This window comes from Malania oleifera, chromosome 8, assembly GCF_029873635.1.
Source record: "Malania oleifera isolate guangnan ecotype guangnan chromosome 8, ASM2987363v1, whole genome shotgun sequence".
In the NCBI taxonomy this organism is placed as follows: Eukaryota; Viridiplantae; Streptophyta; class Magnoliopsida; order Santalales; family Ximeniaceae; genus Malania; species Malania oleifera.
This window is the reverse complement of record NC_080424.1, coordinates 54,222,007-54,228,302: the sequence shown is the minus strand read 5'-3', so window position 1 is coordinate 54,228,302 and position 6,296 is coordinate 54,222,007. Positions and strand designations below refer to the sequence as shown.

At 42.0% G+C, this 6,296-nt stretch overlaps 1 non-coding gene across 1 annotated transcript; it reads left to right on the top strand.

The window, feature by feature from the left end:
• Positions 1 to 5,981: 5,981 nt before the first annotated feature.
• Positions 5,982 to 6,089, top strand: LOC131163191 (small nucleolar RNA R71). Its single transcript, XR_009138968.1, has one exon. It is a non-coding gene; the product is annotated as a small nucleolar RNA R71 (small nucleolar RNA).
• Positions 6,090 to 6,296: the final 207 nt, after the last annotated feature.

The following is a 6,296-nucleotide window of genomic DNA, read 5'->3' as shown; positions in this document are numbered from 1 at the left end:
ACCTAAGGAAACATTAAGCATGTGTCAATTAAGAAGGGAACTTTGAATCTAAATAAAAACACACAAGAGAAAACTAAACCAACACAGGGGGGCCGGAATCTGCCGCAGTGTGTGTGGACTGCCAAACCGTGTGGGCAATCGGGACGAATGAAAAACGCGAACGAAAAGAAACAGGAAGGGAGGAACCATAACAGAAGAAGATAAGAAAAACATAAACTCTAATAAAAACCGAACCTAAATTAAACCAACTTTCTCAAAAATAACTTTTAACGAAAGAAGAGGCACTAAATGACTTCTAAATAAGAACAATTTTTTTTCTTTTTGTATTTTAATTTCAAGAATCAAACTTAACAGGTACTCAACAAAAAAAAAAAAAACAAAACCAACAAAAATAACTTTAAATGGAACATAATACTTAATAAAACAAGATTTTAAATTCTAAACAATAACAATGTTGACTTCAACCTTCTTGGAAATAAAAAAAAAAACAACTAGAGCATTGATTGGAGAATGGAAGACATAGGAACAACCAACAAATAATAAACCTAAAATAAAATAGAGAAGCGAGAGAGGAAAACAATAGCATGGGCTGCCGTGGAGTGCTTTCGGGTATGCCTATGGGTAGGACTAGAGTTGCAGGGAGTCTTGGCTGGTGTTGTCCGAGAAGAGCTCTGGAAATTGCAAGAAGTCGGTGCACAGGCTGCTTCTGCTGTGTTCTCGGGGTTGGAGAGCTCTGCGTCGTGTTGGGTTTGTGTGGCTGGAACAGGGACGCTGCTTGTGTTGTGGGAGCCGGCTCTGCTGGAGTGCTGCAGCCACACAGAGATGGCTTTCTCTGTTGGCTTGTGCTGGTTCTTGAGCAACCCGAAGGTAGAAGTGAAGGTGCTCTCCAGGTCTTTCAAAAGTTCTAGGAATTTCTGTGCTTGCCGGGATGAAAGAGGAGGGTGTTGGTGCTTCCTCCGGGTTGAGTAACCGAAGGAAATAGGGCTGAGTGAGTACAATGAGCGAATGAAAGGGGGAGAGAGCACAAGGGGATATAAGGGGAACTAGAAATAAGCAAGGTAGACAAAGAGAAGGGAAAAGAAGAGAAAGAAAGGATAGGAGAAAAGAATGGAATAAGCAAAACTTAAGGAAAAAAACGAGAGAAAGAATAAGAGAAGAGAGGATGGAAGGGCTCATCAAAGGGAACGGGGGGGTTTCGAGTGTATATGGACCCACCCCCATCCGGAATTTTCAATTTCCCCATTGACAACACTGTAGTCGGGAGTCATATAGTAGCACTTGTTGAGAAGGGAAAAGTTGCTTTTCCTTGATGTTCCTATCATGTAGCAACTTCATCCGCTCCTTAGCCAAACGAGCATTATCATAAGCGTCCCTGCGAGATTCTTCAAGCTCGTATACCTGCAATTTTCTTAAACCTGTGGCATCATCAAGTGAAAGGTTAATCTTTTTGATAGCCCATAATGCACGATGCTGAATTTCAACAGGTAAATGACACGCCTTACCGTATACTAACCTGTAGGGGGACATCCCTAAGTTTGTCTTGAAAGCTGTTCGGTAGGCCCAAAGTGCGTCAAAAAGTTTTTCTGACCAGTCCTTATGGTTAGGACGCACGGTTTTCTCAAGCATCGTTTTGATCTCTCTATTGGCCAATTCAGCTTGACCATTGGTCTGAGGGTGGTAAGGAGCAGAGACTTTGTGGGTGATACCATATTTTTGCATGAGTTTTTCAAAAGGTTTGTTATAGAAATGGGACCCTCCATCACTAATGATTGCCTTTGGCATGCCAAAGCGTGCAAATAACTCTTTGAGAAAACGTATGACAACCTTGTGGTCATTGGTTCGACAAGGTATTGCCTCCACCCATTTAGAAACATAGTCCACAGCGACCAAAATGTAAGAATGCCCAAAAGAAATGGGAAAAGGTCCCATAAAATCAATACCCCAACAATCAAAAATCTCAAGTGTCAATATGGGGGACATAGGCATTTCATTCTTGGCAGTAATTTTTCCTAATTTTTGACAGGCCTCACATGCTTTACAAAAATTTTCAACATCTTTAAACATGGTGGGCCAGTAGAGTCCACTTTGTAATATTTTTGAAACAGTTTTCTTAGCAGCAAAGTGGCCTCCACATATCCCATCATGGCAAAAATGCATCACATAATTAAATTCTTCATCTGGAACACATCTACGCACTAATTGGTCAGAACAATATTTGAACAGGTATGGATTATCAAAATAATAATGTCTTACCTCAGCTAGGAACTTACGCTTGTCCTGGGTTAGCCAATGGTCTGGCATCCGGTTGGTGACGAGATAATTCACAATGTCGGCGAACCATGGAGCGCGTGACACAACAAAGAGACGTTCATCAGGAAATTCGTCATTCAAGGGAGGGGACACCAGTACCTCGGGTAGCTGCAACCGAGAAAGATGGTCAGCTACAACATTTTCCACACCCTTTTTATCGCGTATGGTGATATCGAATTCCTGGAGGAGTAGAATCCACCTGATCAATCTGGGCTTGGCGTCCTACTTTGCTAATAAATATTTCAAAGCAGAGTGGTTAGTAAAAATAATGACAGGTGCACCAATGACATAAGAACGAAATTTGTCTAAAGCAAAAACAACAGCTAGCAATTCCTTCTCAGTGGTAGTATAATTTCGCTGAGCATCATTCAAAGTTCGATTGGCATAATAAATAAGCGACGGCTTGTTATCAATTCATTGACCTAGAACAGCACCAAGAGCGTAGTCACTAGCATCGGTCATGATCTCAAACGGCAAGTCCCACTGAGGAGGTTGCATGATAGGCGCAATAGTCAAATGTCGCTTTAGCGTTTCAAAGGCCTGTTGACAATCATCAGTCCACACAAATTCAGTTTCATTTTGCAACAAGGTACATAATGGTTTAGCAATACTACTGAAACTCTTAATAAAATGTCTATAGAACCCGGTATGACCAAGGAAGGAGTGAATATCCCAGACTGTCTTTGGGATAGGTAACTGAGAAATTAGCTCTACCTTGGCCCTGTCAACTTCTATACCACGCTCAGAAACCAAATGTCCAAGTACTAAACCACTACGTACCATAAATTGACATTTTTCCCAGTTTAGAAGTAAATTCTTTTCCTCACATCTTTTCAAAATCGCAATTAAATGTGTCAAACAATGATCAAAAGACTTACCGAACACAGAAAAGTCATCCATAAAAATTTCACACATATCATCTAACATATCAGAGAAAATACTCATCATACAACGTTGGAAAGTAGCAGGGGCATTGCATAAACCGAATGGCATTCTGCAGAAAGCAAAGGTACCAAAGGGACAAGTGAAGGTAGTCTTCTCTTGGTCCTCAGGTGCTACGGCAATTTGATAGTAACCAGAAAATCCATCCAAGAAACAATAAAAAGAATTACCAGCTACTTTCTCTAATATCTGATCTAGGAAAGGTAACAGGAAATGATCTTTTTGGCTAGCCGAATTCAATTTACGATAATCAATGCACATTCTCCAACCCATTACTTTCCTAGATGGGATCAATTCTCCATTAGCATTTTCAATGACAGTCAAACCAGATTTTTTTGGAACTACCTGTGTGGGGCTTACCCATTTGCTGTCGGAGATTGGATAGATGATGTCTGCAGCTAATAATTTCAGCACTTCGTTTTTTACCACCTCTTTCATGGCTGGATTCAACCTCCTTTGTGCATCTCGAACTGGTTTAGCGTCTCCTTCGAGGAAGATGTTATGAGTGCAAATGCAAGGGTCGATACCCTTGATGTCAGCGATAGTCCATCCAATCGCTCCTCGATGCTCTCGAAGTACCTGCAATAATTTAGTTTCCTATGCAAGAGTAAGGTGTGAAGAAATTACCACAGGGAATGTGCCGTCTACTGGACCCAAGAAGGCATATTTCAACTCGGCAGGCAATGGTTTCAACTCGAGGGTTGGAATTTCTTCTGCGGATGACTTCAGAATTTCTAGTAGGTCAATGGCCTCAAATGTAGGCTTACGCCAACTACTTGTATAACTCGCATCAAACATATGAGGACCACTATCTGGGATCTGCTCCTCTGATTCTAGTAATAATTCATCAATCCCTTCAAACTGTCAAAAGAGTCATTTTCAAGTGCGGCATCGACATCGAGTACTGACAGTAGCTCTAAAGTGTCTAAGTCATCTATCACATTGACTGCATGAGTATCTGCGTCATCACACCCACTTGACATCCTATGAGCATTAAAAGCATTCATTTCCAGTGTCATGTTCCCAAATGTGAGCTTCAGGACTCCGCTCCGACAGTTAATCAGGGTGTTTGAAGTAGCAAGGAATGGTCGCCCCAAAATGACAGGAGCCTGATAAATGGTGGAAACAGGCTGCTGCATATCCAAAACAACGAAATCCACGGGATAGTAAAATCTGTCAACCTGAACGAAAACATCCTCAACAATACCTCGTGGAGCCTTTACAGATCTGTCTGCCAACTGTAGCATCATAGTAGTACTCTTCAATTCACCTAAACCCAGCTGGTCATATAATGAAAATGGAAGCAGATTCACACTACTCCCTAGGTCAAGTAGAGCTCGCCCGATACGAGATTCACCAATCATAATAGGTATCGTGGGGGAGCCAGGATCTCTAAATTTCTGTGGAGTCTGACTAAGAATCAATGCACTGACCTGCTCAGTTAAGAAAGCCTTTTTCTTCACGTTCAGTTTCCTTTTTATGGTGCAAAGGTCTTTCAAGAATTTTGCATATGCAGGGATCTACTGTATGGCATCTAAGAGTGGAATATTTATTTTTACCTGCTTGAATATCTCTTGAATCTCCGTATGATACTTATTCTTTTGGCCAAATGTCACACGCTAAGGGTATGGTACCACAGGTTGGTATTCCTTAACTGGCTCATCCTCTTTATTATCTGTCTTTGTTAAACTTGAGCTGGCCTCATCTGATTTTTCTTTTCCTTTATCTGTCTCATTTGTCACCTCAGGTGTCGGCGTGGTTGTTTGTTGGTCTCTGGCCATTTCAGGACAGGGAACTTCCTTTCCACTTCGCAAAGTAATAATGGCTTTTGCTGACTCAAACGCATCCCCTGAAACATTGTGCACTGACTGTTGTGGTTGTCTATATACCTGGGGATTAGGCTGAGGCTGTGCAGAGAATTTTCCTTTTTCCAGGGTATTGAGCTGTGTACTCATCTTGCTTACGGCATCTTTCAATTCTCCATTGGTCGTAACTTGCATTTGCATGAATTGCTGGAGCATGGTTGCCATCTGCGCTACACTATCATCTGAAACTTTCTTTATTGGAATGGGGACTAACGGTGGTTGGAATCCTGGTGGTGTATAGCTCCGAGAAAACTATTGCGGTTGATACTGCGATGGAGGAGCTACGACTGGATAGTATGTCGGTTGCGGAGGCGATGCATATGAATGAGGTGCCTGCTGATATTGTGAAGATGATGGACCCGGCTGATCATTTCTCCATTGGAGGTTTGGATGATTTCGCCACCCAGGATTGTAAGTATTTGAGAGCGGCTGATTCTGCGTCTTGTTAACCCAATTTGCTGATGACACCTGATCAGATCTGCTTTCTTGCAACACAGGTAAGAATTGACAATCCTGAGGTCTGTGGTCTGAAGTCTCACAAATCGTGCAAATCTCAGCTTTCGAATTTTTGAATTCCATGACTTCCAATTTTTTAGATAACGCAGCTACAAGGGCCTGTAAGCTAGTGTCCTCTTTGACCTCATATCTTCCCCCGCCACTGATTGCTCGGATAGGTTGGGCAGCTATCGGCACCCGTTCTGGTCGTGCGTTCCACTGCTGGGCACTCTCAGCGAGATAGTCTAAAAATGATAAGCCCTCGTCTGGTTCCTTACGGAAGAACATCCCATTGCACATAGATTGGACAAATTGTTTGCACATAGGGGTTAAAGCAGTAAAAAAATAATTACTAACCTCCACGATTCGAAACCATGGTGCGGGCATATGTTCATCAAGTCCTTGAATCTCTCCCAACATGCTTGGAATGTCTCACCATCTTTTTGCATGAACTGACTGATTTGCTCCTGTAGGTACTGAGTTCTCTGAAGAGGAAAAAATTTATGTAAGAACTCATGCTGCATTTCAGCCCAACTAGTAATAGAGTTAGGGCGCAAAGAATTAAACTAGATTTTTGCCCTGTCTTTCAGAGAAAAGGGGAACAAACGCAGTTTAATGTATTCATCAGTCCCAACCCTATTAATAAAAGTGGTGCAAACCATCTCAAAGTCTGTCAAGTGTTGG